This window comes from Drosophila eugracilis, unplaced genomic scaffold (assembly GCF_018153835.1).
Source record: "Drosophila eugracilis isolate 14026-0451.02 unplaced genomic scaffold, ASM1815383v1 contig_124, whole genome shotgun sequence".
NCBI lineage: Eukaryota > Metazoa > Arthropoda > Insecta > Diptera > Drosophilidae > Drosophila > Drosophila eugracilis.
The window spans coordinates 772,801-798,169 of record NW_024572029.1 but is presented as its reverse complement, the minus strand read 5'-3'; the positions used below and the strand labels follow the sequence as shown (position 1 = coordinate 798,169).

Here is a 25,369-nt window from a genome sequence, read left to right as displayed (position 1 = left end):
TCTTGTGGTCAAAAAATTATACTACTGGTCTAGCTTATTATCAAAGAATCTTATATTTCTTGAACTTCCTTTGGGTTCATTTTGTAATTTCTTATTAAAAACCAACTCTTCTCCCAGTCTTAAATTCTTCCCTTTACTCTCTTCTTCTTGCCATATCGAACTTTTAATTTATCTTATAGATAACATAAGTAAGCATTTTTTCTGTTCTTTTTTTTTTTTATTGACTATAACTTTATGATTACTATTTTCTTAGGCTTTTTTTTCTTTTAATCAATTCTTCGGACGATTGCTCTCATATGACATAATCTTACTTTTCTTCTAAATTGATCCTAACGATTGATTATAAAGTGTCTCCCTTTTCAACAAAAGTTCTTCATTAATAATCCTAAAATATATTCTTAATACGATAATATTTAAGTAATAAACTACAGTTTACACATAAAAATAGATTTATTTTTCTTCTTACTTTCTTCTTTAGCTCCTTACTTATCTTTTAACTAGTTTCTAGCCGTTCTTTTTCTAAATTTTTCCAACATCTTTCTATTTAACTCACATTCTCTAACAGTTTCTACTCACATTTTCCTTGCAACATGCACTCACTTCCTCTTTCATATTGCACTCGATATTTAGATTCTGCACATTTTTCTCTGACACTTGCTTTTCCAACTTGCACTCACTGTTCTTTCCTCTCGCTCTGGTCTCTTTCTCAGATTCACCCTGTTTCTCTTTGAGCTGCAACGTCAACTGCGCTGCCTGCTGCGACGCTTGAGTGGAACTTCGATTGCAGTCAAGCTCTTGCTCTCGTAGATTCCCACTTTTCACTCTCATTTCGAGCTCAAGCCCGCAAACACTCTTTGTGGGCCGCTCTTGAGTTGCATTTTGGGGGAGCTCTTTGATTTGTTGACGCAACACGGAATGTTGCAAGCAAATCTTTGTTCAAAGGGAAAACAAGTGCATTAATGAATTAAGTATCGTAATTAAGTGAAAGTGTTTAAAATGCTTTTAAATTAGCTACAAACAAAAAATCAAAATCTAATTCTAAGTTGGAAATTAATTTTAAAAATAATTCAGAATTACAAAAAAACTCCTTTCAAAAAAATTTTAAAATTTATAATTTTTTTGGTTCCTAAAAAGTAGATATATTTTAAAATATGTTGCATACCCAAAAGGCGCTATCGATGGATTTTACTAATAATACTATTAGGTTTATTATAAAGATTACTAGTCGTTTTCTTTAACTACTGTTAAGAAGGTAGAAGATAAAAATGACTAGAAATATTTAAGAATTTTATTATTTATCCTTTTTAAATTACATAAATCAAATTTAAAGAAACCTTTCAACATTTTTATAAATTCTTGGTTAGACTCTTGTAATTGTTTCTCAAAAGGTATTTCTCTCTATTGTCTCATCCTCTTGAAGTCAAAGTCAACCCTTCGCCAGTCAAATTACATGCACGTAACTGCACTTGGAATCAATTTGGCGCCTCATCGATAATGCAACCAAACAAAATGGCGCCCATCGTCAAAACAAAAGTCTATCTTTCCCCCAAAGAAAAAAAAAATTATCTTTAATTCATTTTTAATGGCACAACAACGGTTGGGCATATTCTTGTTTGCTTTCAAGTGGTTTTTCGATTCGATTTGGATCGTCCTATGCCTGCTGCACTCCATGAAAAACAAAAAACAATCGGGAAAACAAAAAATACATAAGTATGAAAAAAAAACATTCGGACTGCCAAACTCACCTGCCATGTTAAATGTCAAATTATTTTGATGGCAGGCAGCGAGCAAACAAAAAATAAATAGACAATTAATTTGCCCTAATAGACATGAAGAGTCGGCAAATAAACAGGCAGGCCGTTGGAAAATTGAGAAAATCGCCTGCCACTGCGAAATTGTATAACTGGCCAGGAATTCACATTGCATCCATCGCGAAAGGGGAAAATATGCATGAAAACGACTTAAATAAATAAATTATGGATAAATCGAACATTGATTGCCCGGGAAAACGACAGGAAAAACGTCGAAAATGAAGTAGTTTGTATTTCGGTTTTTCTTTGTTTCTTTTATAACACTGTGCTAAAAAGGTGACCAAGGTTCTTTTTAAGATTTAAAACCAACACGGCGGATAAGTAATATTATGTGACATATTAATTTTCATATTTTTTTTGTTTTTATGGAAACTAAAAAAATTAGTTACAGAAACAAACGTAAATTCATATTTCTTATACAGTCTTATTGATAGACGTACCTTAGTTTTAAATCACTTTTGATCTACAAAATATTTATGTTAAATATTATTTTTAAAACTTCTTTCTAATCATATTAATTACTTAATCTTATCTGTAAGCATACCTAACTACGAAACTCATCAAGAATATTGTTTCTGTCATATCTAAATCAGATTTATATATAAATAGATTAGACATTAATGTGGCCATAATGTCACAGCCAAATTGTGAATTGGCTTTAACATCGAGCAGTCGTGGCCGAGCGGTTAAGGCGTCTGACTAGAAATCAGATTCCCTCTGGGAGCGTAGGTTCGAATCCTACCGACTGCGAATGGTATACATTTATTTTTCTATTATTTAAGTTAATTAATTTATCTACTTAATGAGTATCTAGTATTATTTATATCTGTTTTTATGTTCTAATAAAAAGTATTGATAATTATTATCATAAGAAATGCTTTCAATTTTCCCTCATAATTCGCTTTCATCTTTGATTTTTTCCTTTGAAATAATATTGCGATTTTCCAAGTCTAAGTTTCTTTTTCTTTTAATTCCCATTTGTTCCCTATTTCCTTTTCCCTATTTTTTTATTATTATTTTTGTATCTCTGCTGGCTTTGTTCGGGCAACTAATTAAATGGAATTACACAGTCGTAATGCATTTTTCGTGTATTGACCAAACAGCTGGACAAGTGTACACTGAAAACCACTCGATGGTGAGGTGCATTGCGGCGGGGGTGGAGTCAGGGGTCATGCAAAAGAGCATTTCATACCTGCCAAGTGGTGATGAAGGGGTGGATGGTGATGTCAAGGGGCATAGGAAAATCGGAGTGATTTTTCGGGGGTGGAATAAAAAAACTAAAACCGAGTCTCCGAAGGCAGCAACTTAACGCTTCAATAAATTTTCGCAGCCATGTCGCTGCTGCCATCAATAAGGCCCTTGAGCACGCCCCGCTCCCGCTCACTGCCCGCCCACCTTCTGGTGGGTGGTTGAGTGGTTTTGGGGTGGCCAATGGGTGGCCCATTGGGTGTGCGGATGCTGCAGCAGCTTCTTGGGCACGGAAATGCGTTTAAGTTTGCGCTGCAGCACGTGACGCTGCTAAGCCAAAGCTGCAGCACAGCGGCACGCAGGGAACCCTGAAAACGAAAGATTGCAGTGGGCGGAAAATAGTGAAAAGCGTGGAAAATCAGTGGTAGCGGGCAGACGACCCTCAAAAAAAAAAGAACACCCACCCACCATCGACGACCCACTGAGCCACCAAGCGATAAGAAGGACAAAAATTAATGGAATTTCTGCCTGTTTTTCTGTGTGTGTGTGTGGGTGTACCCTACCCTAACAGTCACGCAGGCCATAAAGGGTTAATACGGCTACTAAAGAAGCTGGGCTAGAAAACTAAGGTAAATCAACTAAATCAACTAAAAAACTCTTCTAAATGTTCTCTAAAAACATTTAAATATCTACAAAACAAATTTTGAAGATTTTTTTTAACATTTACCTTTGATTTTCTTTTTATTTTATTTCAATTTTCTTAACTGTTTCTTATAATTGCTTGAATATTGATAAATATGCTTAAACTTCTGTAGATTCCTTTAGGTTTTTTCAATTTACTGGCCCTCAAAAACTAATCGATCGCCATAGGAAAGCAAGAGCATGCCGAAAGTCTTGCAAGGAAACCCCTTAATTCCGTTGCTTCTTTGGCCTTTTGCTGGAGCTCCTTGGGCCTCAACCTGCACCCCAAACCCCTTCTGAATTTCCCAGGAGATGCAACTGCAGGGTTTGGGGTAGTGGGTGCCTGCTTTCCTTTTGGCTGCTTCCTTGGGCTGCTTTTCAGTTCAGTTTGTTTTTACGACGGGCTTGGCGCAAAAACAACACACACAAAAAAAAAAAAGGAAGTAAAAACGCAGTCAGGTGGAGGGATGACAAGGAGTACGAGGGAAGCTAGTAGTTCGGTCTAAAAAAAGAGGCAGCAGAAGCGGCGGTGGTGGCGGCGGCCAAATAGGGGGCGAAAAGGGGATGGGACAAACATCGTTTTTGGCTCCTGACTCCATCAGCGTCAGACTTCTCCAACGCTTGTTGGATGTACGTGTCCTGGCAGCTGCTGGCTGCAGTTTTCCTTCGCCTTTTTTCTACCTACCCTTCATTTTACCCCTCCCTGCATCCTAGTTTCCTTGGTCCTTGCCAGTTTCGATTTTCCACCCTTCCCCGACGTCCCCCACGACGATATAAAATTTTTTTGTACTTTTTCTTTTTTTGGCCATCGTTTACGTCGGCAATTTTGCAGTTGATTGCAATTTTTCGGGGCTGCGCCATTTCTTTTCCTCTTCTTTATTTTTTGTGTTCACCACCCTGGTTTTTCCAACCTCCCTGCAACCCCAACTTCGTCTAGATGGCTGTCTCTTTTCTGGCCCGCCCACCGCCTACGTGACATTGCGTATACGTCCAGTGCGCCTACAGCTCCTTTCGGCTTCTGCCAAGCCAAAAGTTTTCTCAATCACACGGGTGGAAAATCAAAATTGTTTAAAAAACAGAAGGAATTAAGGGTTTAAGAATATTAAAAAATAAATAATATTCATTATTTATAGGCATTTGGTGACCTAATTTTATGATTTATGCAATAAATCTGCCCCAAAACTTAAATATTACTAAAAATATTTAACTTTTCACAATACACCACCTGTTTCTGCATAGTCCTTAATTTTTTAAGTGCATTTTTCGGGGGGAAGTGGCAAAAAAAGAGGCTGGCTGATGGTTGGGCGGTGGGCAAACTAACATTATTTTCAATTAGGACGCCGCGGCAAACATAGTTTATCATCAAGTTGACGCGACGCTGTCAGTGCTTATAAATAATCGACTTGGAGCGGCCATTTTGGCCAAGTCCCCGGCACCGCTCAACCACCCACAGCAAGCCTCTAACCCTGCTCCTCATTTTCCAACCACCCCCCCACACACAACATAAATTTTGGATGCAATCTACAAAAAGAAAAGCAAAGAAGAAAAGGAACGAGGCGAAAGACAAACTCAGACTAAGGCGCATAAAAATAACAGACCAGAAAAGAGTGAAGAACACAAAAAAAATGGGTAAAATATAAAAAAAAACAATGCACTGTGTGTGTGTGCCACGCCCCCTGCCGTACGCCCACTGCGTGTTGCTGGCGAACCAAAAGTTTTTCGCCATGTCACGTCATTCGCTGGGCTTGGCTTTGGCTTTTGGCCGCCTGCCACTCCCACAAACGCCCACTGCACTGAAAACAAATTCATAAATGCAATCTTGCAAATAGATCTTAATTAAGATAATTTTCCTAAAATTTTCCCCTTAACATTCATTGATAAACTTTATAAAATCTGAAACTAATTCTGAAAATTTCTATAGATTTCCTCTCTCTGTAAACAACGATCCTGGCACTGCTCCTTTTTTTCGGCACTATTACGCCCGAAGCAGAAGAAGAAAATGCAGGGGAAAAGAAGAGGAAGCGGCAGAGGGACATTTGTCACGTGATGGATTGCAATGGGAGTGACATTTTTATTTCACTGATGGACGACAGCGCACGAAATGAAGCGCAGGATGAGTGGGTGATGGGCGGATGGTTGGTGCAGCGGGTGCAGAAGGGCGCTTTCTTGCCAAAGGGGGCGTGGCAGGGGTCACAGGGAGTTGGCCAAGTCAAGCTTAAAACGAGACGCACGCAACTGGAAGCTGAAAAGTCAGGGATATAAAAAAACAAAGAACTTTCCTTAAAAAAATTTAAAAAGCTTACAGCAAGCTAAAATAGGAGAATTTTCAACAGTTCATTATCAAGAAGAATTGGGACATAACCTAAGAAGTCACTGAAAATAAGATCTATTTTTAAGCAAACTTCCCCGAAATCAAACAAAGACCACAATCCTTTCTCATTCGTTTTTTAAAATTAAAAATCGGTTAAAAATGCCATAAACGTGTTCATTTCAAGCAGAAAACCATACACAAATGAGACAGGCAGTTGGGATGGTTAAAAATAAAACGGGGTCTGAAGGTGGGGCAACTGTAGCGGTTGCACTGCAATTGTCATTGTGTCGCATCCAAAAAATGATGGCAAAGATACGGGGAAGCAGGAGGGGAAAACCCACCAGCGGGAAAAGCAATGAAAAACTGAGGCAGCTGCCAGCGGCTGTTTGCCAAAATGAGCAGCATCAGCAGGAGCGGCAGGACGAGTGCCCCCCTCCATCTATCTACTTTCTTTTTGTTTTTTACTAATTTTCAGTTTGGCAATTGGAATGGGCAAATTGTTAGAAAATATTTAAATTGCTGTGAAAAGAAGGACAAGGATTGGATTGGACAGAAGGCGATTCAGATACAGATGCAGATTCAAATTCAGATTCGAAATGAACCAAAATGAGAAGCTTTTGTATTTTTGAGCTCAATTGAAGTCATTCAGCAAGGACAAGCGACGAGGAAATCTGTTTTCACATGTAGGGAAAAATAAGTATACGACCGGAGGGCCAGCGGCTGTTGTATTCCGAAAAACAAAGAGTTCTGTTTCTTCGTTTTTTGTTAATCATTAAGGTAAGGGTGGCATGTATTGCTGCTTTAAGATTTATCTTTAAATTTCATTCTTTAATGGAAAATTGGGAAATACCAAACGAGAATCTTGACAACTCTTAAGAGAACTTTAAATATTTATATTTTCCGAAAGTATAACAAGTTAAAATATAAACCTACTCCCTTTCATATATATTTATCCTAAGATTAAACCTGCATTAACTCCTCCACTTAAGCTGATGACACCTCAAGAAGTATCTGTATCTTTATCCGCATTCACCACTTTATCGGTATTTGTATCTGTAGCCAGCGACTGCATTATTTTCCGCTGCTCTGGCGGAAAGCGAAAGTGTTCCACAGAATAAGCAGCTAAAACCGCAGACAACTGGAATATATATTTTGTTATTCCCCCGACTCACTACAAGTTTTATATATATATAAATGGGATATATATATATGTTTGTATGGGGTGTCTTTGGCTGCATCAGCTTTCTACCTACATTTTATTTGATTTCATTATGTTAAAAAGTTGTTCAAGAGTGAATCATGCGGCGAAAAGGGGGGCGTCTGCCGGTGGGCAATGGGCGTTGGTGGGAGTGGCGGCAATGGCAAGGTTGCTCTGGAAAAGTCCTTGTTCTTCTTTCTCTGGCTCTAGTGTTGTTGTTGCTGCTGCTGCTACTGTTGTTGTTGCTTCGCAGGAAGAGCAGACAGCGAGCAGACAAACCCAAGGACGTTGGCTTAGGGGGTGGCAATGGTGAGTGAGGGGGGTGCTGGGGCGTTGGGTACCTAAGCGAACAAATGAGACATCCAAACACACACACCCATAGACACACTCATACACACACACACACACACATAGACAGAGAGTCACAGGAAGCTGCTGCAGTCGACAGCATTTTATTATCCTTATTTAAGTTTGAAACTTATTGCAAAGTGGGAAACTGGAAAACTCTATCTGTCTGTCTCGCTCTCATGCTTCCTCTCGCTTTTACTCTTATTCGCTGGCACTAAAAATATGGAAAACTTTTCAGACAACGCCAGACAAGCCAACAACAACAACAGTAGTAGCAGCAGGAAAAAGAGGAAAAGTTGGGCGGTGGGCGATGGCAAATCGGGAGATCTGTGGGACGGCGTAGAGAAAGGCTTAAGTGCAAGCAGGAGAATGGCCAAGGACGTTGCTCAAGTTGCTCGCGAAAACAGCTGCGACGTCGCAGTGCAGAACAGTGGCTACGAAATTTTTGATATTTGATAAGAAAAGTGTATAAGAAATTGGGTAAAATTATATAAAAATTCTATATAAATTGACATAGTTTAAAATTGTTAAAGTTTAATAAGAGCTTTTGTGTGTAATTTTCTATTAATATTCTTGAAACAAAATTCGTTAAACTATTACCTTTATTTTAAAGGATTTTTCAAATATTCAATTATCTGATTTTTTTTTTAAGGATCTCACGGCTTTTGTCCTTAATATGCACTATCAGAATTACATTAATAATTACAATATTAAATATAACAAATTCCATATTATTCACTGCCTTAACCACCTCCTATTAGACCAATGTGCAATGTCTGGCAATGCGCTGGCATTCAAATAAAAAAGAGTTATATACACACTCAGACTCCAGACCGAGGAGTGCATGATGCTTTATACTATATATATATATATAGTACATACTACATACATCCGTGGCAATGCAGCACATAGAGGTATCTATATGTTTTGCAATAGAGATCTGAGAAGGAGGAATGCATTGTGGCCGCCGCATTTGGGGCAAATAGTTTTTGCTCCAGTTTGAACTTTAAGACAAAGTTTTTCCCACCCACACAGACACTGGGTACGGTACAGTGCCCCTCTTCCCCCACCTAGCCACACTCGGTTGGGTGGCAGGAAGAGATGCAGTGAAGGTTGTTGGATTTTCCGCAACTTTAACCGAAGGTCGTTGTGCTGGTTAAAAAGTTTCGTCGGGGCAAGTTCAGCGAGCGAGAGATGTTGTCTCTTATATATATGATATCTATATATAAAGTTTTATATAAATATTTTTCAGCACATTCAAGGTTACTTTAAGTGAGCTTCACAGTTCTCTGCGTATTTGTCAATCGATACAAAGAAACCAAAGAAAACCAGAATATAACCCATCGAATGTGACCGCAGTTGAGTTTCCTGACCGACTCATAACTTTGCGACAATTTAACAAGCCACGCAACGCCGCAAAAGACCAAAAACAGGCCTCGACTTCTAAATGGTCAGTGGTCTAGGCCGGAATACACTTTAAGAAACTTCTTCCACCCAAAAAATTACTGAAGAATCAAGCTATTAAGATCTGTATTAAGATCCTAGCTATAAAATCTTCTTTAACTTGTATCTTCATAGATAACTTTAGGATATTCCTTTGTTAAATTTATTTTTTAGAAAGTATTTAATTTCTTCCCGTGTCAACTTGCCCCAAAGATTGGCCCTGTAGAATTGTGACATTTTGCGGCAGGTTAGTGCAGCTCAGCAATTCTGCAAGCTCGCATCGCCGTCACCTCCATCTGAGGAGTTCCAAGACTAATGCCAACCGATGTCGCTATACCAAACCGCAAAGCAATTGCCGCTGCAGCAGCAACTGCAGCAGATAAAATTGCTAAAGGAGCAGCAGCAGTAGTCAAAGCAGCAACAGTAAAAGAAACAGCCACTGAGCCTGCAAAATAAGCTGGCCCATGAAGTACAGTAGTAATTGAGAAAAGTATATTATTTGGGATATATATTTTCGAAAATTCATTGAAATAAAATAGTATTTTAGATATTATGCTTTTATATTACTTATTAATAAGGTCTAAGGTTTGTTATCAAGCAAATTGATACTTTCTTACAGAATTTATTTGCTAATAATGATAGCTAGAAAAGCATTTGAGAATCATAATGAAACCTAACAAAATAAAGAAATATATTCTAATTATAAGTCTACATTCATATATTTCCTATGGAAATAATTTATAGTTAAGAAGGAAATCAGTTAGACTTTAAGCCAAAAAGAAAATATATTAACCATTCAAATTTCTCTTCCCATCTATCCAGAGATCACTGTAATTACAACAGCAGCACCAGCAACAGTTGAGTGAAATGCCTTGACATTGCGTGTGGATATTGTTGTTGTTTATACTTTTGTTGTTGTTGTTGTTGCTTTGTGGGTAATTGGTGTGTGGTGGCCAAAGAAGAAGTGGAATCAGAAGACGAAGAAGCTCCAACAGATGATGTCGTGTAGCAGTGGAAAAGAGAAGGAGGCGCAGGGCAAGAGAGAGAAGGCAGTTGCAACAAACGCGTTAGCAATGCAATTTATGTGCGTTTAGACGCATATTTTGCCAATTAAATATTGCGATAAAGCATGCAGCCTATACAGAAAACACACGCACACAGCAATGCACTGGAAACAATTTTCAAAGCTTCATATTATTATTCAAAATTGAGTTAAGAACTGCCTTTAAAGAAAACTCATTTTGAATATGAGTTTAGAGGATTTGTGTTATAGAAATCAAAGGAAAATGTTCCAAAAGTATTCCCTAAATCGTTTTCCAAAGGTAATAGGTCTTTAATTATAATATTAAAACAACAAAAGAAATGCAATGCTTAAACACATTTTCTTCAAGTGCATTTAAGCTCATCTGTGTACTTGAGAGTTTAAAGCCAACTGATAAATGCCGCTGATAGCGTCGCTGACGTTGGCAATTTGGCTGAAATTTATTTGGAGCCCGCAGATCGCCTCGTTTGTTGTTTTTTTTTCCCCAGATCGTTGTTTGTGGCAGCGCAAAGCAATTGTTATGTGCAGTTGTTGTTGTTGTAGCTGCTGCATTTGTTTTTGTTACTGCTGTTGCGCATCGCACTTTGTGCGTTTGCAAATTGACATCTTTCAATTAAAGCGAGCTGCAGAATCGAGAGGAGAGTATTTTTTCTTTTACTTTTTGGCCAGGCACGCACATCGATGTCCGCATTGCAGTTGCAGCAATTGATGTTGCTGCCGCTGCTGCTGTTGCTGTTGCTGCTGCGTTGACATCGTCTCCATTGTTCGAATTCTCAACTTTTTTGTCTGCCTGTCAAATGGCGCAATTGGAAATTGTCGTGTGCATACACTAAGCGTAATAATAATTATCAAGCAATTTGGCAAATACAATTTATTGCATATTTTAGATATCGAATTTATGAAATTATTTAAGAAAAAGCCAGAAACTTTTATTCCATTTCGTTAAAGCATTAAAAAGGATTTATTCTTTGACTTATTTTCACATTTTTCTAATATTTTATATAGTTTACTAAGATTAAGACCACTTTCTTAACTATAAAAAACCAGATTTCATTTAAGAAGTTACCAAAAATACTTCCAAACTATTGCTTAGTGTATGTTACTTTTTAGACACTCAATCAATTCAACTTTTTTATTGCCATTGATTTTTTGTTTATCATTTCAAAGTTTTTCGCCAAACGATCGCCGGCAACATGTTGCGGCAACATTTTGGGGGCCCCTCTCAAAAAATAAAGGAAAACTCAAAGCCAAAAGTAAAAAAAAAAAACGCATTTCATATGCTTTGACACAAATGTTGCGATATTCAAATCTTTGACACAACTTTGCAGTCGAAGTGGAAGTCGCAGAGTTGAAGTTGAAGTCGCATTTAAAGACGTTGAAATGTTGCACATTTTGATGTTTGATGTTTGATATGCGCATTTGGGCAACAACACGTCAGGCTGACCAAATACATAAAGCTTTTCTTAACGGCCAATTGTGGTTTTTCCTCAACAGGTACAAAAAAAGAAAAACGTTCGAGTTCATAAATGGCTATAACAATTTCACGGCATATGCAAACAAGCCGCGCGACTTTGACAACTCTCAAAAAGTGGAAATTCCTTCAAATGGATAGCAAGAAAAAAATTAAACGTATTTGAAAATTACGTAATTAACTGAAAATGATATTGTCTACATAATTGGGCTTAAATGGGTATCAGAGTGCGTCATGGAATGTATAGGCATTTAAAATAGAAAAATACCAATGGAATGATGTCTTGAAGTAGCAAAAATCGCAGTAAATTTTTAGTTTTCGTATATTAACTAAGAAAATGTAAGGATCTGCTATCAATATTATAGTAATTTTTTAAACAAAAGCCAAGTCAAGTCTATAAAATTACTGTTTATAGCTTGATATTAGTTTAGTTTTTAGTAATTTAATTGCCATTTAAACCAAATATTCTTCCATCATCCTATCCTAAAAGTATGCTTTAAAATCATTTGATTAGGTTCATAATATATTTGGGATATATGATTATTTTGGATTTGTTGATATTTTTCTTAAGTAAAACTTTGAAAGTAAAATGGCTGTGGGAATATAAAAGCTAATAAAGATCCTCACCAGTGTTGCCAACAGCTTTGTTGAAATTAACCGCTGCTCAACACTTTTGATGTCGATTACACAAAGATTGGCAACACTGATCCTCATATATACGAGGGTGGTCTGAAGAGTTGCCGCCCTGAACCCAAAGATGGTGCCACTCGTCAATGAATTAGAAAATTAAATATCTGAACATCTCAAATATAAATATATTTATCAACTAAAATCATATTAGTGTTCACAGTTACCTAATGTATTTTGAGATTCACTAACATTAAATATTCCAGAGAATATAATATTCGAATCACAATTCCCAGTTTTCCCACCTGTCTGAGGCTTTTCTTTTTGCCGTCTGAAAGTTCCTCTTGTTCATTCCGCCTTGTATCATTTGGTTATTAAGAATTTTTCATAATTAGAATGTAATCGCAGTCAGTTAAAAGACTCCGCCGTCTCTCCCAACTGCAAATCCAATTAAATGCATGAAAACGAAACAAAAACACATAAAAAAAAAAAAAGAAAAACCGAAAAGGGGAAAAAATATGAAAATTAGCTTAAGGGCCAACAATGACGATTTGCGTATAATCCGCGGCGGCGGCGAAAAAACATAAACAAAAAAAAGAAAGAAAAATATTATGCAAAAAACTAGGAGTTGGGTTTTCTTCGCCAAGAGCAACTTCTATTTATCATAATTGAGGTGGGCAATTAAAATGGAATGGGGAGGTATATATAGGGTCTTGGGACCCATCCACTTGCACTTAATCCAAATCGAAAGCCGCTACTACGGCCATATTGAAACTTATTTTAATGGATTCGTTGCCGCGATCTTGTCTTCTGTTCTTCTCATTCTTTGTTATTTTTTTTGTATATATATAATTTTATTTTAATTTGTTTTTTGCCTGTTTTTTGTCCAAGGCAGAGTAAATAATTCAATTTATTTTTTGCCTTTCCCTCATGAAATTAAATTAAAAATGCATTTTGGGCGATCCGGGCGAGCAAATGAATTAAGCCATCATTTTGGTCGTCGTTGCAGTCGTCACGCAGAAGTTGCAACAGCAACAGCAGCACCAGCAACAACAGCCAATGGCCAAAAACGTGTTGAAAGCCATGTGTTGGAACCCCTTCTTAAAAAAAAAATGAGTTTTTTCTTTTTGGATCCCCCCCTTAACCCCTTAACACACACACACAACTTGGCGTGTCAGTTTCACGTGCAGTGGCAAAAGGTAATTCATCTTGTTCTCATAGCCATATCCCATATCCCATATACCATATTCAACTTATCCCCCCTCCTACCCTCTGTTTTTTTGGGATGTTCAATTTGGCTCATTCAGGCTTTGGGCCTGGTTAATTAAATGGCCAGGCGAGGCGCTCTTAATGCCTTTGGATATGCCATACAATTATACGCAAAGAGGTACAAATAATGAACATCAATTTGGCAAATGTTATGCTTATTATAAGAAGGATTTTCAAGTAACATTTAAATTTTGAAATTATGATAGTTGAGGTGTAATTGTATTGGGTTTGGTAAATATTATTATAATATAAAATATTAACATCAAAAGAAAGATGCCTTAACTTTTTGGTTTTCGCCAATGAAGTTTTTGTATTTAATAATATAGAAATTATAAAATATAAAATATATTTGCACAAACGCAGTCGGTAGGATTCGAACCTACGCTCCCAGAGGGAATCTGATTTCTAGTCAGACGCCTTAACCGCTCGGCCACGACTGCCTTGATCTATATATTAATATTTTATAATAAATTGATTATTCAAAAGTAAAATATATACTAAAATATAAACTATATAAATAAGCCAATTGATATCTTAAGCAAACGATAAGCTGATTAATAGATTAAGTCATGGAAGTCTTAGATTAACGTACTCGTAGATATATGTGCTATTTATAACTCAAATTTCTACCTAGATATATTCTTTCTTTAATGTACATATTATCTTAAATATATCATTTATACATAAACATAAATATTAATATTAAATATTAAATATTTCATACCATACCATTTTTATTAAAAATCCTATAAACCATGCTACTTAAACCCCAAAATAAATCATTTTAAAACCTCACTAGACTAGATACACCCTAAACCGATTAGAGTTCCTAAACAATCGGACTCCATTGATCATCACACCATTCTTCAGATTTAATGATTAATCTCCCAGCGATATCCTTTAACCCGTCCTTGGCAATTTCCATGTCCGTCCAATCGATTTCGATTTGCGATCTGCGATTTCCATTCAAGATCGCAGCGTAATCAATTACATGACCACGCACATTGGCTTTGATCATTTTGCGGGGAGCCTCGATAGCGACGGTAAGGGTTACCCCTTAACACTTTTAAACCACCGACTGGTGACAATGCGTTCCCCATTCCTTAACCCTCCAACTGCTCCTCCTCTTCCTGCTGCTCTGCCATGATCAATGCAATCTCGATATCGAAAAACAGTTTTTAATGTGCACCTTTTGTTCTGTGGCAATTGCAGTTCGAATTGCTGTCAAGGCAGGGTTGTTAAGAGGATAGGAGGGGGTAACCAGTGGATTTTATATATACGTATATATATATATACACACAACGGACTTACTGGCTGCCGAAATGTCAAATGCCAGGCCATATTTCTTAAACGCCAAATACTTTTTGACATAATAGTCCAATTACCTTATCGCGCGATCTGAGATGCGGTCGCCGTTGCAGTTGCTCGTTGTTCATGTTGTTTTTGTTGTTATTGTTGTTGTTACTGTTCCTGCCGCTGCTTCTGCTGCTGCAACAGTTGTTGCTGCGACACCGCCACCATTGATGCTGCCTGGTTGAAGTCCAAAGTTGAGGCAGGAACTGAAGCTGCGGCCACTGCGCGATTATTTATGGCGATCAACGTTCGTGGGCCCAGTAGCAGAAATTCCATTTAAATTGCGTACCAACAACAGCAACAGCAGCAGCAACAACAACAGCAATTGTTTTTATGGTAGCAGCGTTGGCGGCGGTTTCCTCTGAAGCGGCAGCAAACATAGCCAACAAACAAAAACAAAAAAAAAACTCAGTAAACAAAAAAACAACAACAAAAAATACGATCCCAAGACACAGAGTTTACATTTTAAGGAAGAACCGATCTTTTGGCGTTTTTCAAGCTAGATTTTATAATGTAATATAAATATAAACTATTCTATTAGTAGAGCTATGATTTCTAAGAGTGGAATTTTGGGTCACCTTTCTTTGTGAAATCTATAATCACTAAAGTGATATTATTTAGAATTAAGTTTGAAACTTTTGGAGGTAAACCTCTTTAAAAATGGAACAGAATGAAAAAAGCTGAGTTTTCAAATTTGAGTTCTGGGTCACCTTTCTGTAGAAGTATTGCACTTCGAAAACGGAAAAGAAATAGAAAAGTTACGAACTTTAAGTTTCGTTCTCGATCACCTTTCGGCAATGCAACTCAAATTTTGAACAGTAATACTTCTTTCCAAAAAAGCAAAAGTAAAACTTTTTTTTGCGGATTAAACCTTAAACTTTGTACAATCAATGCACATTATCAAAGAATTGCACTTTAGCTTTCTTAATATCGAAATTGTATAAGTCTTAAAAAAAAGGTTCTGAGTCAGCTTTTTTTTATAAAAATTTATAAAAAATCTTTGTAGTCCCATTTCAGCCAAAAAAAAAAAAAGCCTGCAACATCACTGAAAACTGGGCGGAAGGAACACCTTTAGAAGATCCCATGCTCAACATCTGTTCAAGGCAGGACAATCGATTTGGCGCAAAGTGTTGGACACACACACACACACTCTAAGATAGATACTTAGATACTTCGATACTCAGATACTACTATACTTGGATACTGCGATACTTGAACGCTTTCATTCGGTCAGTTGTAAATGAGTCTCGAGGGTCGATGTCTGGGCCAAGTTCTCTGCCCGCGCCCGTAATATGTCTTGTTGCTTGTTTGACAGTTGTTGCTGCTGCTGCTGCTGCCGTTGGTGTTGCTGTTGCAAGTTGCTGCTCCAAGTTGCTGGTGGCAGGAACAATCGTAGTTATATTTTTAAACGCAACTACGCGCTGCTCACTGCGATATTGATCTTATTTCAATATGCCAGCCCATCGCCCCGCGCTACGCTTTTAATTTGCTGCTGCTGCCGAACGTTGCTAGTTGCAAGTTACCAGTTGCAATTTCCTTGTGGCAGTTGACGTGGCCACTAGTTTGGGCGATCGCACCTTGAAACATAGTACCACTCTGTCGGCATTTGGTCCATTGATCTTTGGCTTCTGTATATCTTTTATTTTTTTTTAGTTATTTTCGATTGTCAACTCGATTGGTGGAGGGGTATCACTTTGATTTAGTAAAGTGTAATTACAGTTGAGCTGCCAGGGCAAAAAGGAATAACCCCTTTCAATGGGTTAGGAGAGTGGGATGGAGTTGGTGGTGCCACCAAAAGGTTTCTTCTTTTTAGACAGTCATTTATATTAAAACTGCTTTGATGGGCTTGAATAGGATTTTCTGATTAATTGCTGTATTTGCATTTTGCTAGGTTTTCATTTGAATTTTTTGACAGTTTAATTAATTTTTTAGTTTGTAATATAAATATTCATGATCATTAATATGATTAGATAAGATATGGTTTCTTTTTAGTAGGTGTTCTTAATATTTCTGTATTACATTTCACAGATATTTCGTAGGAAACCTCTTTTATATATTAAATATAAAAAAAGTTAAGGAAATGACTAGTTAAGCTTTTTTCCTAGCTTACAGCTATAAATTCTTGCTTTTAACATTAAAATAACAAAAATGTTTAAGGACAGACAGGAGTAACCTTTGTCTGAAATTCTTTTCCAGCTAGGACACTCTCTAAATTCAACAGAAAACAAAAAAAAAAAACAGTTTGCATTTGGAATCCCGAAAAGACTTTTGCCTTTTGACTCCGACAAACTAGTTACACCAATAACCATAACAATAACAAATTAGCATCGCATGCTCCTCGGCGATTAATTTGGCCCATACACCGGCTCTTTTGGGCTCGACGTTTTTTACGAGCATTGTTTGTAGCTCATTAAGAAAATTTTGCGCGCTTCAACGACGACAAACGCCATGCCGACAAAGGGAAAAATAAAAACTAAAAAAAAAACAGGCAGAAGGTAGGCATAATTTGAGACCAAAATCGCACAGTTTATGCAAATCGCGAAAATTACGAATCGGAAAAAGGCATTTTGGCATGCGAGTGTAATTTTCAATTGGCAACAAGTGGCTGCCTTACCCCTTATTTTTTGTATATATCTTTATATATATATATTGCAAGCCCTGTCTCATGACGTCATTGGTCTGCAATTGGAGCAGCAGTTTTCAATTTTCGCATTGTTTTTTTGTTTAGTTTTTACCACTTCTTGTTTCGTTTTTCCCACTCAGCTGACACGTTGCACATTTCGCTGGAAAATTGGTCTTCGACTCGAGCTCTCGACTCGGATTCTGTTTGGCTTTTGTGAGTTCTCAGCAATCTTTTGTGTAATTGGAAGCGGAATCTTGGCCGTGCACAAAACGCTTTGAACTCGCCCATTTGGCAGTTGGCGTGGGAAATGCGAACGCCTCGAATGGTGAACGGTGGTCAAGGTTTGGGGAAGAAGTAAACCAAAAAATAGTATTTATGGGTAAAATAATTACTTGAAAGGAAGTATAAGCTTATTTTAAAGCTTAAAAATATTTAAGGTAGTTTTGGTAAGAGAAAGTTCTTAGAAAAACCCATAAACTATATAAAGAAATTGGCTTATTTGTTTATTGCATCTTTTATATTTCAATTTATGAATTTATCAAAGAAGTTTATCAATCTTATATATCTTAATGTGCAAGTTCATCCTCAAAACTTTTTATTTCTCATATCAAAGAAGTAAAAATAGCCCACCTTATAGTAACAACTTTTAAGTTTATCTCTCAAAAATCAACAAATTAACCCACTGTACCTACTGTGTGCTAAGCATGTTGAATGAAATGAAATAAATTTTAGCCGAATTGCCGCTTTGGGCTCTCTCCTCTACCACTTTTTGGACCCATTCCCGACCTCCCCCTTCAATCACAAGACCTCTTAAACACCCGCAATGCAACTGGCATTCTGCTTCTGGACCGAACAAATAACAAAAACAACAACAACAGAAACAGAAACTGAACTCAACGAACTGAGTTGAGCATGTGGCAGCTGCGCATTTGCATCAACTGCCCTCCACTTCCCCGCTATCTTCATTGGTTAGCTGCCCCCTCTTCTTCTCACCAGGCTAATCTCCCCCAGGATTAAGGCCAGCAGCCGGCCCAGCTGCGTTTTATATATGTATACTCTATGAGAAGGTAGTTTGGAGTTTATGTAAGTTTTAAATTCTAAATCTAAGTCATTTGTTTTATGTTTTTCAAAAACGTTGCATCTAACAGAAATGAAAGCTATAAGGTAGGTCATTTGATGAAATTTTACTTTTAAGAGTAGATTTATTCCTTAGAAAGTTAAAAATATTGAAAACCCTTTTAGCCTTTCAAATAAATTTAAATATTTTGAAGGAAATACTTATAATAGCAGTAGGCTTACTAACTTATAATGCATCTTTCCTATCTAGTTTTCATAAACTTAAAAGATGTATCCATACTTTAACTATTATCTTAGCTCTTAAAATGTTTTTAAATCACAAACTAACTAATCCTTTAACAATTTTGCCACAAGTACTATATAATTTATAGATTTTAAAATAAAATTCCATAATTTTTAGAGTATTTTAAAGATCGATTTAGCCAGCTTTTCCTTGGCTTTTTGGTTAGTGCCTCATGCAACGTGAGCCTGTGCCACACACTCCATAATTTGCCTGCTGTTTGGCTGTGTTGTTGCAGTTTCAAGAAGTGTTGTTGTTGTTGTTGTTGTTGGTGTCTTAGTGTCTGGTTGTTGTGACTGGCGTTCGCATTTCATTCGCGCTTATCTCGGCACTCGGCTCGTTTTCATGTCTTTATTTATAATTTTATTGATAAAATTGACATTAATCGCGCGTTTAAGATGATTTTTATCGCCTCGCGTGCAAATTGCTTACAATTTTTGTTTCTCTTTTTTTTTTTTTGCCAACAAACCAAGTTGAAACATTTCTTGTAACTCCTTTTCCGGTTTTAACTGTTTTATTGCCATCGGTGTTGAGGTGCGAGCTATTATTCGATATGACAAGCGGCGGTCAGCAGAAGCGGTAAGAAAAAGGAGAGCTGTCAATTGGTAATGAGAAGGGATGCGGTTTGCTAAGGCATTCTCAAAAAGGGGGACACTAATCGATCTATAAAAAGTGGCAAAAATGGCAAAATGTGAAACTTATAAGATATTTGTATCTATATATATATTTACTTTTATAATACATTTTAAGTATAAGAACTTAATATTATCATTTTTCTATTATAATAATCTTATGGTACTCTATACTTGCCAAGAAAGCTTACGTATGTTAGCTATGTTTTATTAAGAAAACCTTACCCAAAACCTATCTATAATTTTTGATTTTTATATTTTGTAATTCTGTTCATTTTACTAATAAATTTAAATTAAATTTGAAAAACCAATGGTCAGAAGTTTTCCATCGAAACTAACCAAGGAATTTCTCGATTGAAAAATATTCTTCCTGTTATTTCTCGTTACCATTTCCGCATTCAAGCTGCGAATGTGAAAATAACTCAGCCATAAATATGAGCCCAGCAAAAAGAGAAAAAAAAAGGAAAATTGGAGGAAAAAGGCAGAATTTATGATTTTATTTGGCTTCCTTTCGGCAAATTTCAATAAAAGAAATAGCTCAGTGGAAAATCAATGCCAGAAATAAATTCCCCACTGCCGTTTTCCGCTTTTCCTTCTTTTTTTTTTTTGGGTTGTGATATATGAAATGCGTTTGTTGCCTCGTTCGCTTCACTTTGGGGCACAGCATTTTCCCACATTAATTTTCCTAATTTCGAAAGCCAACCCACACACACACACAGAGAGAGATGTTGGTGGGGAAAATTCTAAAGGGGGAAAGCTGTGGAGCTGACTGCATCCCCGCAGGACAGCGCAAAACTATTTATCAATGCTGAAACATTTCAAATACATTCTGCGTTTTTAGAGCAGTGGCCAGGAGCGTGGCAAGGGGGGCCAAGATTATGATGGAGATCCCATTGCACTCCCTTTGCTGATTCCCCTTTTCCCTTTGCCCCCGTTCCCTCCTCAAAAATATCCTGTCAAATGAAGCGGCAAAAAAGGTGCTGGAAAATGAAATATGCCAGCGACGTCTCCGGCTCCCCTTACTGTCATCCCGCACAGCCGCCGCCGCCGCCTCTGGACGAAAGAAGCTGCTCCCCCTTTTCTCCTTACTCTTAACCCACTGAAGCCGGCTGCTAAGACAACTGGCGGCGCATTAAATGACGCTCCAGCGACATCTTACGCAATGGTCGAATAACCGATAGTTCAGAAGGATAAAGACAATAGAGATGGCATATTGTTAGGCATAAAGATGACTTCATTTACATTAAGAAAATCTTTGTTGCAGTATAGTTACCGCTATTTAACCAAAGATTTTTTAATATTGTAATGAAAATTATATAATCAAACTTTTTAGAATAAACAAATTGTTCCATTCGAAATACTAATATTTGCATTCTGCGTAAAGTTGGTAAATCAAAAATTATTTCATATTCTATATCTTCCGCGTGTCACGCCTCGCAGTTTCCATTTTCCACTACCCCTAAATGTGTATGTGTTAGTGTGAGGTTACGTACTAGAGTACGAAGTTCTGCCCACACAACACATAGAAAATTGCATTTCGCCTGCTGCAAAATATTTCACTTTAGAGGACAAAAAGGTCACAGGCTGACTTTTGCGCACACACGCACATGGCAACCCTGGCTGTCGAAATGCGAGGGCATTGCAGGCAGAGTTGCCAACGTCAACCATTTCGTATGCAGCTGGCGTTCGGGTAAAGCGACCAAAAAGGAGGGGGGAAAACTTTTTGGCGCGTCTCGGCCAACAAACGCATGCATTTATCCGCCCCCAAAGAGCTTGGCTGGGAGATACCAAGGACCGAGGGGGGTGGCTGAAACTCCCCGAAGCACGTAAATAAATCTTAAAATTGTAAAACCCGCAAAAGACGAAGGCGGCGAGGGCGGGAATGGAGTGGGCAGACTCCCTTTTTCGGATCTGTCGCCATTTTGCGATGTGTTTTGCCGCCATTGCCGCAGCAAATTACGCAAGGCGCCTTCTTTCCCCTTCTACCCCGCTTTTCCGCCTTGCTCTACGCCCTCCTCGCCGGTTCAACTAACGTTTGTCCTTGGCATGTCCTTTGGCGCGCTTTTGTGCATTTAAACCGACAACATCGTACTCAAGGGGGTGGTGGTGGGCAGGCTAAAGCGAAATGGTGGGAAAAGCTGAGACGACGGCAAAATGCAGTCATTACTGAAAATTGGTTTTGGGGCTAACGCACTTGCACATTTCATGGCTATGATGAGCATCAAACCCCTCGTAGAAAACGCAAGGGGCAAAGCGAAGGAGCGAAGGGGGCATGGTTGGGTAGTCGGAAAAGCTGGAAAAATGCGTCGTTTCAAAAGTTTACTTCTCGCATATTTTTCTTCAAATTGCATGCGATTTTTACTTGTTTGCCCGCCGCCATTTTTATTTTTTTTAGGGGCGCCTTGTGCCAAGCTTTTTTTCAAGAGGGAATATCATACATATAGATAGTATATATGCGATATTTATAGTGGATATTATTGTATATAATCCTTGTAAAGAAAATTTGGGGAAAAGCTTAATATATATTTTCAAATATTTTACATCTCGTATATCAGATGATGAACTCTAATTTCTAGTTTTTTCTTTACATTTTTGGTCATTTTTACACTTTTTTTGAAATCTAAAACTAAAGACATTTCGAAACCCTTTAAAACTTATTAATATATATCCTTTTTTTAATGTTCAAATTTAATTATTTTTCTCCCATGAAAGTTTAATGATTTCCCCTATCAGACAATGCCCACTGTACTATTTTCGGGTATGCATTACCTTGGCGCTTGTTGCAGTTTCCAGCTTCATTTTGCACAACCAACGACACACGCATCGCATATTTTCAACGATTTGTTAGCCACCCCCGCACCAGCCACCCACCCACCCAGCTGCCCACCTCGTCAGGGTAATCGCATGTGGTTTGTCAACTAACCCACTACACCCCCTCCTACCACCCGCTCGCTTGGCTCGTGAAGGTAATTTGCTAAGACCAAAAAAAAAAAAAACCGAAAAAATATCCAGTCAAAATAAAAGGAAGGGACAACCGCGAGGAGAGAGTATAAGATTCCCAGGAAAGATGGTAAACAGGGGCAAAGGAGAAGAAAAGGAGGGAAAGGGGATACTAATGTGGGGATTACAAGGATTTACTAGTGCAATTGCATTTTGCTGTGGGCACCCTGTGCGCCGCAAATGCCCAGCCATAAATACAAATTAATTGTTATTAATGGTGTTTAAAGGAAAAGCAAAAGGCAGAGAAAAAGGAAGAAGAACACCTCAAGCCAGTAAATAATAATATTGGAAAAACAAGAACACAGCTTAAATTTTTAAACATCTTTTTGAAGGTTTTTAAAGTTTTTTCGTTACAAAACTAACTTTGAAAACTCTTAAAAAGTGAAATTATTCAACATTTAAGATGAAATCCCCCACCTCATATTATTAAATAAACATTTTCCCTGTGACCTTGCTACCTAATACCCCGACAAGCTAACTACGTCTAATAATGTCGATGGATATGGCGAAATAACATTTCATATCGCTAATTAAATCAGTTTCAATTTGGCCAACATCAAGTCATTATGAGCCACTGCATCTCTACCTCTACCTACTGCTGACAGCCACGCAACACCAAAAGGTTTTCCTTTGTTTTCTTAATTTTTCCTGACCATTTTCCTTCTCTATAACTGCTTTGGTCAGGTTCGGTTTCTTGGAGTCTCGTTCTTGGTAGCTGGTTAAATTTCACACTTAAGGGGTTAAAGGGTAAGGCGAAGAAGTAGAAGAAAATAAAGGAAAAAACGCTGACCATGCCAGCTATTAAAATGCGATTTGATAAGGAACTATAGCCAGCCACTTGAACTCTCAGCAATTTATGCCCTTTCTTTGCCTTAGGTAGTTCAGATTTGTATAGGTTTTTGGCTAAAAAATATCTATCGATGAACTTTATAAATATTTAGTAATTTATATTTACATAAATAAATATCTTAATAGATAAAAAAAATATATATTATATATAAAGTTAATAAAATTGTTCGATATTTCGGAAAATATGCACAAATTTAGACTAAAAATTCTTCAACATAAAACTGAATTCCTGATTGGCCTTCCTTTTTGTATTGAAATTCAAATAATATCTTGAAAATAAATACATAAATTGCGTTATTTTATAAACTTTAGATTATATACTATTTTTAAAGAGTAATAAGAAACTTCAAATTTCAGAACTTAGTTTGTTTTCCTTTGTTTTTTAGCTAATTTCCAACCTACCAGATTGATTTCGCGCGTAAATTTATGCGCACTTTATTGCCTTTTTTTCTGCCAGCCAGAACGTTTCCTTTAAGAGACTGAAAATCCAAGGGAAAACCTGACTAAACCTAAGGGGGCAGCCCGCGGGCTTAAAGGGGCCAATACATTTTCCCAGCCCGAAAAGATTTTCCCCGGCACGTCGGCAGCCGGCTAAGAAGATAAGCCTCCTGGACTTCGAATGAGGACTTGGGACTTGGTACTTGGGACTGGCGACTTGCAACTTGCAACATGCGACTTGCAACTAGGGGCCTTTGGGCCAAAACGTATTTTATTTGGAGCACTTGGCATCCCCGATGAAAGGCGGTAAAGAAAAACTTAGGGAGGGGGGTTAGGTACCGAGGAGGCGTGGCAAGGGGCACGACTGGGCAATGCGAAAGGTCAATTGATGGTGCCGGCCGATAGGCAGTTTGCTGTAGTTGTTAACTTAAAACGTGTAAACTGCAAAAGCAGTAACAGCAACTGTGGCAGCTCAAAGCACTTAAAGAAAAATATAAAAAAAAAGCTACACATTCTATGAGCATTAATTTTAATAAATGCTAAATAGCTTAAATTTAAAACCTTAAAAAATCTAGTTTCTAATCTGCTATTTTTCCGCTGAAAGATCTGCATCATTTTTTATTATAAATCTTTATAACTTTGAATTTTTATTTAAATGGAACTAAATATGTATCTACTTTTTCTTTTTTAATATGATAAAGTTTGGAAAATATTTATAAAATATATACAGTGCATTTTGCCTTTTGAAGTGTCGAAATTTTTGCGTTGCATTTTCTCATCGAGTTCAACGCGCGCCTTCAATTAAGATCATCTGCAAATTGCAGCTAGTTGGAAGTAATTAACTTTTGCTTATGGTTAAGTCAGCTCATTTAAAAGAAAATAAATGGCTACCAAAGCATTAGATATTTTCTGTTATTATTTAAATAACATTTTCAGAATTTATCAGGATTTTAAAAAGAGAACTTTTTAATATTTAAGACGAAAAGAAACTTTTTGACAACTCTTTGTTTGTAAAATTTTAGGAACTATGAAAATTCCCTCTTAATTAGCTTTAAGACTTCCTATAATATATATTTCTTTAATATATATATATACGAGGTGTGTTCAAAAAGTAAGGTGACTCTTCAAATTTCGCGAATTTCAAATTTTTCGATTTTCGAAACCTTTTAGAAGTTATACGAGGTGTGTTCAAAAAGTAAGGAGACTTTTCAAATTTCAAATTTTTCAAATTTTTCGATTATCTTCAGTTTTGGGAACAAGAAAAAGTCACATGGGGCCAAATCCGGTGAATATGGTGGCTGAGGCATTATTGTGGTGTTGTTTTTGGCCAAAAAATCCAAATCCTTTGATCCATATTTTTCGATAGCAAAAAATCGCCGAGCTCGCAAAACAACTTGTAACTTTACGCCTCTCACAACCAAACAAAAGAGGATGTTCCATTGAAACTTGGTACAGATGTTAGGGAAGAGTGTACCAATATAACAAAACAAAAAAATCGATAATCGAAAAATTTGAAATTCGCGAAATTTGAAGAGTCACCTTACTTTTTGAACACACCTCGTATTATATTTTATAAGATCTAGCCGTAGCACTTTACTTTTTATTATCCAACCATGAAAGCACTCACATCTCGTGTATTCATCCACATCTGCTTGCCACCATTTGCAGCATATTTTCGCACCTGCAATAGGCAAATGCCACCTATACCTTCTTCTTTACCAACACCAC

General features: G+C 37.2%; 2 non-coding genes across 2 annotated transcripts; one reads left to right on the top strand and one right to left on the bottom strand.

Annotated features, from left to right (window-relative positions):
- Positions 1 to 2,479: 2,479 nt before the first annotated feature.
- Positions 2,480 to 2,561, top strand: Trnas-aga. Its single transcript has one exon. It is a non-coding gene; the product is annotated as a tRNA-Ser (tRNA).
- Positions 2,562 to 13,747: 11,186 nt separating this feature from the next.
- Trnas-aga lies at positions 13,748 to 13,829 on the bottom strand. Its single transcript has one exon. It is a non-coding gene; the product is annotated as a tRNA-Ser (tRNA).
- Between the last annotated feature and the right edge of the window lie 11,540 nt (positions 13,830 to 25,369).